The sequence below is a fragment of the Varroa destructor genome, unplaced genomic scaffold, assembly GCF_002443255.2.
Source record: "Varroa destructor unplaced genomic scaffold, Vdes_3.0 BEIS01000005.1, whole genome shotgun sequence".
NCBI lineage: Eukaryota > Metazoa > Arthropoda > Arachnida > Mesostigmata > Varroidae > Varroa > Varroa destructor.
The window spans coordinates 19,528,652-19,543,406 of NW_019211458.1; positions in this window are offsets into that span (position 1 = coordinate 19,528,652).

A 14,755-nucleotide genomic window follows, 5' to 3' on the forward strand; every position below is an offset into this window, starting at 1 on the left:
CAGATTGGCAGCTAGCGACCCCTGGAGAGCAGCAGACAGCCTCCCTTGGTCGCTTGTTTGCCGCATACGGCTTGTAGCGCATAGGTCGCTCAAAGCGGGTTAGAGTACTGCAGTTAGGGGGAAAGAAAGAGAGAACGAGGAATAGACACAAACATACCCGCACGCAGATAGAGAGAGTATTGGCGGTTATTCACGACTAAGGGCAACAGACGTGGGGAGGGAAGTTTCCGGTACGGCCCCGTTTACCAGTACGCTCTCTCTTTCTCGCAATTGCGCAGCATGCATATGCTGTTGTTACCATTACATCCAGGGGCACATACATCCAGAGAGGCAGCCAACGTAACTCAGTGAGATCAGCACGCCATCGTCCCAAGTGGAATGTACTTGAGCTACTTCATCCATGATTTTTGTTCTGTGCGGCATAAACCGATTGAGTAAGGAAGGGCTACTGATGGAGCAGATAGTGCACTAGTAGGCAAATGGGATGGGATCTAAACGGGGTAGGCATGTGGGGGCGCACTAGAAAACGCCCAACAGTACACTGCCACCATTTCCAGTGGTTAATGCTGTCACAAACAGAGGCTGACGAAATCTCGACAACTATTGAAATAATTGGCTACCAATCCTATTCGCAGTATATAATTGCGGATTGTGCTGCGAAAAGTCGTCTACGAGGTAAATGTAGAACTGGCAGTTGGGGAGTGGGTCGGCGACGGTGTTGAGCGTAGGGGACGATGAGCAGTTTGTAAAGAGGCGTGCACCCCGCATGGACGTGATTGAAGGGAAGCATAGTAACTTGTTGGCCCGCAATGTAAACCAAATGCCATTCTTCATCTTTTTCTTGGCTTAGCGTAATTTAGCTCGGTTCTAAAAGCATTAACTCTGCAGTCACAATCAATTTTCTTGGCAACTGAAAAGCCCTAATCGCATGAAAAATTGTTTCTGAAACACTGTTAGGCATCACCGTTGAAATTATCGGTTCGGCAGCCAATAATGACATATGCGTTGAGATGTAGCTCATGCGCCTAAAGCTGACCTTATTCTTGTATGCATGGCCAGCAGTTGGATTCAGATCGGAGTAGAGCTTGACCGACTGATTTGTTTCAAAGGTACTTCAAAGAGTTCTATAGAAATAAATTATTATTATTTAGTTTCAGGGGATGCTGAACGCGTTCGTGTTAGAATAGTTGGAATAAGAATAACGATATATATATATATATATTAATGGGGTGAAAAAATCGAAGTGCACTGCCGCCTTATTGCCTGTCCAAAATAAAACCTATCTAATTACGAGCCTTAAATTTAGATCCTTATCTGCATCATCTCTTCAGGTATGAAAAAGCTTCGCCATTGCGCCAACTCGTGTTAGATGCCCAGTACTTTTATATATATGTATATGTGCACATAGCCATTCGTTTGTTCCTTGTACGTTGCCGCCTTGAGTATTGCATTATTATTATTTTCTGGGCTGTCTTCCTGCTTTATGCGTGTAGAATAAGTCCTTCGAAGTCGGTTTTTTAGGATCCCTTTGTGCCTGTAGTTAGTTCGCGTTGACGTGTATCATATGGACATCTAGCCGGCGCCAGACAGGGCAGGCTTATGAGGCCGGGACGTCTTTTTCTTTCCGCAGACAACCCGTTAGAAAGCTGCGGAATGGCTGATATCACCTGCAAATAATTTGGGGGTGGTAACATCAAAAGCCTCTAGTAGGGGTTTCCCACGAAAAGGTTGTCGACAGGCGGTCTGGGCGCCCGAATCGCCCGCTTCACGCCGGAGGCGCTTTGGGGAAGCTGATCGGAAATCGATGCCTAACAACCAAGACGATTATTTGCTTTGTGCCTTGCCACTACTAACGCTGCCCCGTTCGTGGTGCATGCAGCCGTCAATGTGCCGAGTTCGAGGCGTTACGCTCACCTAACACTATCACGGATGTGAGCGACATCGGCGTCGGCGTTACCGGCAGCACATTCCGCAACAAAGCTTCAAATTTGTCACCCACCTTACTTTTTGCCTCGCCTTGCCCTGCCACGTTCTACCAATACTACGGGGGACTTTAGAATGGTAGCGCTTTCCGAGGCGCTAGCAGAGCATGTCGCGCATGTTTGCCTCACACTTTGAACACATTCAATGCCCTATTACGTATGTATAACAGATGAAAGTTCAAAATGTACAAAAGAGCATAATCGATACCGCTGCAGCCATCTTAACCCTTCTCACCACAATTAAAGCTCCTTAAAATAAAAAAAATTGCGGAAACAACAGGACGACTTAACTGTAAGACCTCTTGCTAAAGGAATAACATCACCAGAAAAACATAAAAAGCCGACACCAGAAAGCAATGAAGATTTCGAGGGAAGCTCGTTCCCAGTGACACGTGGTCTCGCCAAAATTTACGTGTAGTTTACCGCGAACTCGTGTAGGTTTCTTGTCTATGCATTGGTTTTTGTAATAGGGAGGACATCTGATGGGCCGTTCAAAGGCAGGTAGACGAAAGGATGCGCTAATTTCTTACAGATACGTTGCGTAATAGTCCTTTGCAGCTCACTTTGCTGGCAATCTTTTGCGTAGCTCTCAGACGCCGGGCTTGCTATGCTAGTGTTGCCATTGCAAGAAAATTGAGCACCCCCTTGTTTCATACAAGGAGCGCAAGATAAGGGACGAAGATGACAACGGGCCTTATATATGCGCATGTCAACATACTATGCAAGCGGCAAACCTGTCTACGTCAATCTCGCCGAAGAACGAGTAGAAGGGTTCTATGGAGCGGGCTTCAAGCGCACGCGGAATTTCGAGCACGATAAAAGTTGAGAGAATCGACAAGCACTGTATTGCTGCTGGGAAAGCAGAAGCAAAAAGCAAGGGCAAAAAGATTGGAGCTCCGAACTTCAGTGACTCATCTTTTTAATGACCACTTGCATGCTATATCTCTACACTTGAAGGCTTTCAAATTATCATTTCTGATTGATAATCGGAGCAGTGGAGACAGTAAGCGTGTAACAGAAGCAAGCAAATGGTGTTCAACGGCTGTATTCTAACAGCTTTTTTGCGGCAACTACACTGACGCAGCGAGTACCGCATATGCTCATTTCGCAGGTCAATAAACTTTCAGTAAAAATACAAATCCACGCAGCCGTGTTGTTCGCTCAAGACGCGTAGATAGAAAATATTATGTGTTTTTGAAAAAATGGTTACGTTAGAACAAAGCAGCGACTCTGCCGATTATATAACTGCCTGTTACACAACCTCTTATTTAACACGACGATCGGAGCTGATGAGCTATTTATAAGTGTACGAAAATTCCTCATTGAAGTGGTCAATTCAACATTTGGTTTGAAGCCATATAATACCTATCACATCGAATGTAACAAATAGATTATGGTGTCCTTACATCACAGTCGATGACAAAGCAGGATTCCAACAGGATTGTGCCGTTATAATGAAACGAGTGAAAGAGAGAAGAAGTGAAAAGAACCGATATAGAATATTTACAGAATATGTTTACCATACAGTCTCAATCCGTACTATGTAAAATTCATTTACAGGACAGAAGCCAAGGTGTTTATTCATCTGAGTATCTACTGAAACGTGCAGCGTTCACTTAGCGTATAATATGTGAAATATTGATTTAATATGTCCATTTAATATAATATATAAAACCTTGCTTTATAAAATTCCTTTATTTCGTGTAATTTCTTTTAGTCTATTACGTAAAACAGGACAGTTAGCGATATGTCTTTCTACGTGTTTCTTACTTTTTGGCCTAGCTGCATTCCGAATACCGATAAGTTCAGCAGCATGCAATGTTTACTATATCAGCCTTCCGAAACGTGCCGGTCCGATTCCAAGCCACGCCTCTCACCCAATGTTAGGACGTTTAATAGATGACACTTACCTCATGCCGGCTGCTTCTTCACTATATCCTAAGCCACCTTGCTCATGGCCTTCCGGCAGTTGTTTGTTGTTCCATATCCCCTTCACTTGTGACCTGACCGTCTTTGCGGCCAGCCGCTACGTACTGACCAAATTAATTTTTGGTCGTTGTGCCCTTCGGGACATTTAAAGTGCACAAAATACACGTTTGTGCTTGATGTATACCTGAATAAGGATGAAGTGAGTGTATTGGTGTTTCTGTCGCTGTTGAATTTCGGGGGTCGTGTGTGCAAGCAGTTAACGCGTAAAACGTTAATTGCAGAAGGCTGAGGATGTCCGCGTAAAAGACAGCGTGATACACAATGATATTACATTGTGTGTATTATGTAACCTTTCTGCTTGTAGTATTTAAACGCGAATAGTATTCTATCATCGATGCTTGATCGAAAACCGCTGCTTATATATATATACATATATATGGGGTGCGGGGAATTTCTATGATGCTTTGTTCTTAAGACTGTATGTAATTCAACAAAGTTTTCTACATATGCTACAGAGGTCACTCTTAAAGGACATAACTATTCAATATGACGCCCATTGACCAAGGTGAAGCTCCAATCCAGGACTTAAAGCACTTACTAGTCATATTTTTTCTTTAACCCTTAAATAACTTTTAAATAGGCAGCGTATGTGAAAAAATGTAACTTGCTAAAGTGTTGCTCAAATGTCCTAAAAAAAATTAAATTTTATTTTGAGGGCAGGACAAAAATCCCAAAACGCAATAGATCAAAACCGTCGAAAAGTCTAAAGGCGTGCAAAAAAAGCAAAGAGTTTCAAAATGGCCAACCGTCTTGACTTACCTGAACAATTCGATCAATTATTAATAGTTTTCTTTCCATTACGATTGCTAATTTCTGTGCAAAAAAATCGAGGTACATCAAAAAATGTTCCAAAGAATGCTTTTTTCGAACCTTCTTGACCTTAACCGTAGACTGCGAAAAAAAGAAAATAAGCTTCCAGTTTCGCTTTGATAAATGCGAAACGATTGGATGGTAACTGATCGTTGGTAAAATTCCGATAACGACGTGCTACTTTTCGTCATGATAAATCTGTTGGTCGGCTCCACCACGAATATTCAATGAGCCCATACTCGCGACGACAAAAACGACCGCTGAAGTCTACCCGTATTTAGACGCTGAACCCTGTGTAAATATAGGGACACAGTAAGTCGTTTGGACACTCCCATACCATTTCTGTTGCTGTCGACCAAACAAGGACGGTGTGCGTATGTAAGTGGTATTTCGAGTCCTCTCTCGAAATGAATATTGGATAATATCTGTGTTGACAACGGTCAGCAATGCGTGAAATGATGACGTTAAATGAAGATCAAGCCTCCAGCTGCTCCGTTGTTCCGTCGTCTTCATCGATTGTGAGTGGGTCATGCCTCAACAGAAAACGTATTGTCCGTCTCCCTCTCCTTCTGAGCCACAGAAGGTTCAGCTTAGGCTTTTTCCAGCGTGCTTCCGATCTCAGTTGGGTTTTGTCCAAAGCTCTATGAGAGGGTTAATTATATTCCTAATACGGGGGAAACGCATTGCTATCGTATCATCGCTTTCGATGCAGTGTTAACAGCTGTTTGTTCTGAAAGCCCGATCCTCCCCAGTGTTAAACACAGATTACTCTTGCATAACCACTAGCACTTAACTACTACTCAACCTACCCTAGCTGCCGTTCAAACCTTAGTGGTAAGTCGATTCGAAGTCGCCCTTTTTGTGTGGTCACTCTCAATCTTTTCCTTCCATTCGCACACGGATGGCACCACACTCCATATCTGATGACCTCGCAGCACTTCAAGCATAGTGCCGGCATTACTTGTCTACGTCTGTCATACGCACACAAACGCAGATATATAGATAGAATCATATATTTGTGAAAGACGTAGTTGTGCCAGGAGGGCAGAACGTCGTAACAGAATGGCAGGAATAGGTCGACCATGCCAAGAACGATGGCAGAGTAGCGTGCTAGAAAATCTGCTGTAATACGTCTCGGACAAAAACCCATTTCTACATCTCTGAATTATAACAACGCAGCATTGTCGAATGGATATGGATAGGCCATGGTAAGGCGGATTTTGTGATGTCTTCACCCATTCGTGATGTGGTGTGAGTTTCACTTGTGGAATGGCTGTATGCGAGACATGTCGTGCACACTGGCCATGTGGCTTCGTGCGCGCAGGTTTGATTTCGAATATTCCGGTACAGAGGCTATGCTTTGTTCATTTTCACTACCGCTACAAGCACCACGACGTCTGACAATTACGTGGTGGCATCTGGGTTTGATTACTCCGCTACAAACCTAGCCAGTAGGTGAATATAAAGAAAAGGCAGCTAACGAAAGAGGCCGCTGATGATAAAGGGTTTCTGTTTCATCGGCGGGTTTCTTTTAGCTATACTATCTCCATTCGTTTGAGCCTTTCATCGCCTTAGGGTAGAATTCTAATTAGTAAGAGAAGCTAACCTGTTCCTACCATTTCGTTCGCCTCGTGGTGAGAACTCTGCCAATTTTTGCTCAGGTCCTTACGGTCATATCGGTACGAGCATACACTAGGCTTTCACTCTAAGGTATGGCATTCTACTCGTGACGAAAATACCTTGTTAGTGTGCCTACGTTGCGTTTGTTTCCCCCTGTATCTTTCCTTTTCTGGCTTACTCCTTTCATGTCTCGGAACCTGAACCCCTTTAGGAACATCGCTTGGCCTACGAGTTCGTACATACTCGTTATGTCGGACAACTGAAATCGAAAGCACGAGAGCCTGAATCTCTATTCTCCTTTCTTTTAAGTAGCATTGGCCTGATGACAACAGCCTGTCATCGCATCTATCACACATCCGCGTAAAATGAATGCGGCGTCGTGGCGGCATCAGTGACTGGCTTTGTTTACATCTGGATATCTATCTCTTACTTTTTGGCTCCCTTCCTGTGTAGTTCCTATCATTAGACATACATGTGCGACGAATATGGTAATACTACTATGACGGAAGGTGTATTAAAAGGCATGCGACTGGCTGTCCTGCATCCTCCACTAAGGAATGGCTACGGGATTACGAGTAGATGAGTCGAACCGGACACAACGACCGTCCATGAGACAGTAGCGATAACGGAGTACCGGTATTGATCTCTATGAGCATCATTGTCTATTCTGCGAAACACGCCGATAGGTAGATGGAGATGGCAAATGCCTTTTGTGGAGCGGAAAAAAGATAAATAGAGCGAGATTATTCTTGAAGAGCGCCAGACCCAGCGCAATTTGTTATGAGCTGCTTGCAGTAACTTGGTCACGCCGCCGGACGATCAGGTTAGAAGAGGGACAATAGCAGAGATACGTAAGAAATCATAGCCTACAAACCACATGTACGATTATACAGAGGAAAAAAAACTATGAATCAACTGTCTGTGCCTCTTATCGTCGGAACAACGGAAGAAGGAGGAAAACAAGATGAAGAATTCGATGGTGCGAATTGGTCGTGGCAATAGCAGTTGTTGTTGTAACGGCCGAAGTCGGAGCCGCGCCTTTAGAGACGCAGGCTGTCATCACTCGGACAACGCGTTGTCCTCGTGAGTTCAACTAGAGGAAAATGCCGACGGGCGACTATCAGCTTGAATCTGAATGGCTCAACAATCACCTCCACATACATATATATATATATTTCGTGAACAGAAAGTCATATTATCAATAGCGGAACCGATAGTAGACGTGATCCTGCTTTTGATGTGGAAAACTGAAGGTTCAGTATCCGATTATGCCGATGACGGCGGTTGTATTCTCAGAGTCAGAAACATCTGGTTAGAGCGTTCTGTGAACAAGAGCAGACTTAGTAATTACTCGAAGCCTTAAAAGTAGACAAACTGCCATCAAGATATCTTCCTCAATTTTGCAATTATTACGAGTTGTGACCTACTAAACCGATAAATGACAAAATTTATACTGCAGTCATTTTGACAAAAAGCCGGCAAAAAATGACAACAGAAATGATCACTTACCAGAAAGAAGATACAATAACGCCTAACCTTGCATCCGATGATCTGCGCTCTCCCTAATCATACTTAGAAAGGAACAACGGTAGTCTTCCAACAAATAAACACTGTGATTAATGTAGGAAGCGAAGAGTCTCTCCGTGGTTGTCAGCAAAGTCCGCTTGGTTCACTACTGCTATATCGTGTCGTTGTCGCCTGTCTTTGCTATAAAATTCGAATTCTTTTCTCGCCGCAGCCGCTCTTGTTCTTGAACGAAAATAAAGCGGCCCTGAGAGCAGTGACGACGCTGAAAGCTCTATAGTGAAACTAGTCAAAAAAAAAAAAACGCTCAAGATGACGCAACAAACATCAGCGGAACTAAGAGGAACTAGAAGTGAGAAAAAGGCCAGAGCTGAAATGTGAAAATCGCGTCTGCCACCAAAAGATAACGCTTGTTCATATAGGGTACGGCGTAGAGGTCCGGTTCCGCTGGTTTCCTTCGAGCTGCGACCGTCGACTGAGCGAACACGATTAATTTGTTAGTTGTTGACACCGTCGTTTTCTGCATTGGGCGTTGCTGCTGCCGCAGGCGCCAAGTCGCGTAATGGCAGTTCGAAAAAATCGAGCTAGTGGCCCTTGCGGACTTCTCGCTAGGTTAAGCATCGAAACCTCCATTGACATAGCAATGGATAGGCACACTAAGCAAAGAAGGAGCCCGCCCATCAACAATTCGAAACAGTGGTCACAGACAACACTAAGGACACACAGAGAAAATGAGACCAAGTCGCTAGTTTGATGCCGATGGTTCTGTCCCACTAGAGTCTGTCTGTCTGAGGAAATTCTTTCAAGAAAATTTAGCAAAAAACTAGGGTGAAACTGCTAGAGAAGCTGGACCGAGCCGGAGGGTACTGGAAGACAGATACGTCATGCTTTAAAAGCTGCTGCTTAAACGGTTGTTCTGGGTTTAGGCCTTCTTAAGGTTTTTGCTCACGCTGTTCCTCTTTTTTTCATTCGGTCCCTCTCAGCTTTTTCGGGTGTCCTGGTTTGTTTCGAGCTTCCAAAATGAGCCTACGGCACAAAACGTTCATCGGCTAGAAACAACAACAGGACCAGCGGGAACACATCGACGTAATTGCAACGGGGTTCTGTTTACGCTTAGTAATATCAGAGGCAAGCACGAACGAGAAGCAATGCAGTCTTGCAAATAAAGATCGAGAATATTCATGTGTAGACCGAAAGAAATAAGAAGAGGCATGCACGGACCCGCGCAAGCCCAGCGTTTTAAAATGATCAGACTGTGCGCTGTCTGACAAATGTAGCTAACAGAGAGAGCTAAGGCTTCATAAACATTATGCCTGTAACAATAAAATAGCTCATTTAGTAGGAGGTAATTAGCTACCGTAATATAATTAAGGTAGCATTATTTCCATCTGTCAAATAAAAAAACCAAAGAAATCATAACAATAAAATTAAAAACCATACCTCTCTCCTAATTGATATCACTGTCTGCCTGGGAGAATGCAGCGCCTAATTTCGGAATAACGGACAATGATGAAACTGAACGTTTCATCATATTGGCTTATGCATCATTAGGCCTGAACAAAAGTCTCCATCTGTATGATCTTTGCTGCGTGGATTAATCATCCAGAAACGACAAATTGACAACAATTCAGACGCCCACTTGCTTCTCGTAAAATAGAAGTTTTCTTTTTATTAAAAAATAAAAAAGCAACTAGGCAACGGAGGCTATGCTCTGATACGTCCAGCGGCCTGGTCTACTCGACGTACTGTTTTTGCTTGATACGATTATGATGTCATACGGAGCTAGCTTTGGGAACTTCATATATCTGGGTTAGACATATAGTACGGTGTACGTAGTCCTAAGAAATCTATTTCGTTCTGTTGTGCCTTATGACTCTTTGTCTCAAGTAAACCACATGCGGCAGCGTGATTAGAAATGATTACAGAAACCGAATCGCTGGCTGCTGCAGGACGACATAGGCTATCGTGGGGCGTATGGATGAGCAAGCCCCGCGTAGCCCGTTTCAAGGCACGTTGCTGTTATCTCAGTTTTTGTCTCAAGTGAACGACTATAAAGTTGCATGCATGCTCTTTTTCGGCCTGTTTTGCCGCACCGCAAATCACCGGGAACGTCCGGGACTTCGGTCCAATCGAATCAATGCCGATGTATGGACCCGTAAACGGCTGGCATTAATAAGATATGTAATACTTCAAGAAACTCAAGATTCGAAGATAGACTTGCATCGAGCAAAGCATCAAGCCAGTTTCCGTGACCGTGCACGAAATCGGATGAACGTCGTGCGTTGCACGATTGGTATCGAATTGGATGCAGAGATCATTATGTAGCCGATAATACTGGTGGTAATAGCCCTTTATGATGTGAATCTAAATGACGGACTTCTGTCATCATTTTGTCATTGTTTGCATATGAGACATCGCGTGATGAATTACGTATGAAACCGATGAGATTTTACAGATTTTCCTAAATAAAAGCTTTTGGACTTAAGGGCGTCGTCTATGGGAGTATTTTGTTTTCGATAATTTGTTTTTGTATTAAGAATTCTCCTAGCTGCTGATAATTTGATCAAATCATATACAACATATTATCGTACTTATAGTAAGTAAGAATGAAGAAAAGTTTCAATGGAAAAATATATTGAAAACATGTTTGCTTGGCACACGAAGCGCAACGTTCACTCTAGCCGCTTGTGTTTGATACCCTCCTATTATGCAATGGAATATATTTGTTATCATTATTATTATTATTGTTATTATATTCTATCTTTCAACACGCTTTTGTCATTGTGAATAGCGTTTTTGATAGTTCCCATTGCAATCGTTAATTTTCCCTAAGTACGTTCCCTAAGCGACGCATTTAATAAGCCTCATTGGCACAATCACCATATGCTTGCCTCCTGTGTCTCCGCTCACATATAAACACTCAATGTTTCTTTTTTAATTCGTTTGTATTGCTACAAACAAAAACAACAAACTACAAACAAAAATTACGCATGTATTGCTATACAGATAAGTGTGCTTTTGTCGTCACGATTACCACCAGCATTATTGCTACTGCACAGGTGCTTCACTTCCAAACCACACAGTTTAGTTGCACAGATAAATGATGTACATGCCAGCAAGATATCGCCTGTTTTTGTAATCTACTCTGTTAAAGGTGGTATGATAATGCTCAGGGCTTCATTTTGCTTTCAGCTGCCACTGCTGCTGCTGCTGCTGCTGGGGCTGGTTCCCCTGTCCGCACGCAGCCAGCTCCATACTGTTTCAAACACATGCATAGATGTGGGTCCAGATAGCAAAACTACACATGGTCAATATACTGATGCCATCCCTTAGAACCTTATTCTCCTTCTATTGATATTTTCGGCTGTTACTTTTGTGTTTCGCGTCTATACGTTCCGACGTTTCTGTCGTCGTATTAAAGATACATCATTTTTTTCTAACACTAATCAGTAGAGAAACGCGATTGCTTGATTTTCAGCTCAAATCCAAGTTAAACTAACAAAGCAAAATACGTATACACACTCATAAGGTGTATTCAGTTGAACGCGGATCTCTGCATTCTCTCCATATGGATCTATTAGCGACCGATTTTTTTAAAGATCGCCCGTTCGGGCTTATCTGTCCTTATGGGCCATTCCATCGCGCAATGACTGTTGTGCGACAATTGATTCCTATTTAGCTATAATTGTCGAATAATACTAATGGTGAACCGAAGTATCGCAAAGCTAGATAGAATACGAAAATAGAGGCTCAAGAGTCTTGCGTATATCTTACTAAGAACGGAAATCTGCATGATTTTTATTTTCGTATTCGGATCCGCCACGACAGCCTTGTGAGCTGGATTACATCGGCATAAGACAACTACTTCTCATACCCCACCCCCCATACATCTTAGAGAGTTAATCTTCATTGATATGAGCGATTTTACGAATTGTCCCTCGTAGCCATGGTTAAAAACTATCAAACATGCTTATGGTACTTTACTGTTCCTCGAAAGGTGGCTCCAGAAATGCGCCTGAAGGATTTTATGAAAATAATTCTTCAACTTGATATCGGCTAAGTACGTTTCCGCATCTTTTCCATTACAGAACATATTGATCACTTAGTTTAGGATTAAGAACTTTTACGATTGAAGAGCAATACATACTCAATTGTACCCGACAAAAGTTCTCAGTACCCGACAAAACATTTAAATTCTTTCAATGTTCGACTGTGTATGTGTATGTACATCTACCATTATTAACTAGTGGTCCAGGTTTGAAACTGTTTGCAGACACAGTTCGTTTCGTGCAGGGGGCTAGCCGTATAAAGCAACGTCTAATAACAGTGTCGGTCGTAAAAATCAGATCGTAGACGAGTAAGTATATAAGACTCATTTAGCTCGGCTTTAGCAGTCGCCCCCTGGATTATATCTGGATATCTGCTGGCAAGGGATCTTCTCAATTCTGTAACGGTGAAGCAACAATGTTCCGCCTGTTCGAACATGCATCTGTCGCCCACATTCGAGACGCAGTTGCGATTGCTTTTGTCCGAGTGCTTTGATCGCAAACCATCTATTGCAATCGATCTCGATAGACCGTCACACAAATGAATAGTCATGGGCCTATAAGAAGATCTGGCGAACGTTTTGTTAACGGCTTTCGTGCGTCCATAAGTATGAGAAGTATCGCTCAGGTATCACGCATCACGCGCCCATATATACATTACTACCGCTTATTGAGGCTAATAGGATGATAAAGGTGGTAAAAGTGACGAAAGGTCGTATAGGAAATGATTAACACAACGACACAAGACCACCTAGCTACCCGATTCGTTTTGTTGCGACAGATCCCGCCACCCGGAAAGTCGTGCCGTACTGCCTCCCCACGGAGCTGTCACGTCCTGCATTGCAACGCGAACGGTGGAGTGAGTATATCAGGACTAGAAGCGCGAACGAAAACGACGCTCGTAACTGAGCGTCATCCTAGCGACGACGGTGGAGGCGACCCCAGACGTGATCAGCTGTATCTTCGCAAAAACAAAAAGCACTGCGACAGATAGAACGTGAGCCAGAGATAACGGGCTAGAGAAAGTAACGAAGGACAATAATGAGAATGACATGTTGTGACGAGAGTAATACTACTGATAGTCTCGTCCAATACGCATATAAAAACAGAAAAATACGGAAGGATCCGCGACTCCTTACACATAGGCGTCGCGGACTTACTTACTCGAATTACAAATGATAAACCTACGTCCAAATCGACGCGAGCTGCGGTTGAGTCAAGAGGTTTGACACACGATGAATACCGCACGAAAACGAGTTTCATAAATAAGCACCCAAAACATCAGTGATAAGCGTGCTACAAGAAGCCCTTCGTTCACATATTGTTGGCAATTTACGAATCCCGTGGATCTACCTATGCGGGACTTGTTAACCAATACATCGTAATGCAGCGAACTTATGTTGCCGTTTATGGCTTCAGTTTATGCATTAAATATATGTCAAGCACAGTTATATATTGTTTAAACAATAAACATAATAACATTATATAACGAGTGTATCTTAAACAATTCGTTACATACATGTCACAGATATGCACGGACTATATATGAAACTAAATTAGCAGTACATTCTCAGTTTCATATGTCGTGCCGCACGATGTACTGATCTGTTTGAGATGCAAGTGTTTAGACGAAACGTACATAGTACAAGACAATACTGTGTTGGTACCGAGCGTATATTTCGTTCGATATTTGTGATGATAATACCGCCGACATACTGACGCCCACTATCTTAAACGTTCTTATTAGAAGTGTACAATATATCATATCTTGCACGAAGTACGCATTCAAAATAGATCCACAAACATTAGAATGGTCCCTGTTCCTGTGCTCGAGTCCTACGACTAACAAACGTATGTAGATCGACGACGTGTCTGGATCGAACGAGGACCCACTGGCAGAGAGACGTCATCAGCGGTAATGCATATATTAAATGACATTAAGTAAGCATCGCGTCAAATGCCACAACTGGCCGTGTCTCCTGACGATACTATCGTTTCATATCACTAGCCTTCACCTCAATATAGACAGCACGCTCGCCCTTTAAGCTATGGTGTACTTCTATGACTCTCTTTAGGACAACAAAAGTGTGATTTGGGATAAACAACTCAATCAAAATTTTGCTAGAGAGCATTCTTCTGACGAGCAAAGTAGTGTATTATCGGTCACGTCCTGCCGTAAAAACTCCTGGTCGTCTACAGATCCCCTATTATTTTGGACAGTGAACTTTATATATAGTAGTGAGACATGCTGCCTTATTGTCTATTTCATCGTTTTACTGGTTTGTGAGCGAAAGAAGGCCTGCGTGACGTATCACCACTGGGGGCACGCTGTTTGGGAAGGGGGCATCAAATAAGCAAGCAAAGCAACCAGCCTGGACGAACTCTACAGGAAGCTAGGACGTCTGATCGATCATACGAATGTCAATGATAGATCGAGCCACATGTTTGCAACCAGTCTGAAGGGGTAGTGCCAGCAGCCCCTCGTGCTTTCTTTCTACGATTGTTTAGAGCAGATGATACTTTTCGACGGCACAACTTAGCCCCTGCCACGTTCGTTGGCGTCCATTGCCCTTGAATCTAGAGACACAAAATAACACACGAGCAAATTTCCATCCACGCTCTCATAAAGTCCATTTGGTTACATTTCATTTATTGCATACCTACTCGTGCTTGTGAAGACTACTACATATTACAAAAGCATAAAGATTCGCACACTCACTAGAAACTGGAAGAAACTTATCCACCGTCTGAATAGCGTATGCGAAACAATAAAAACAACCAGAG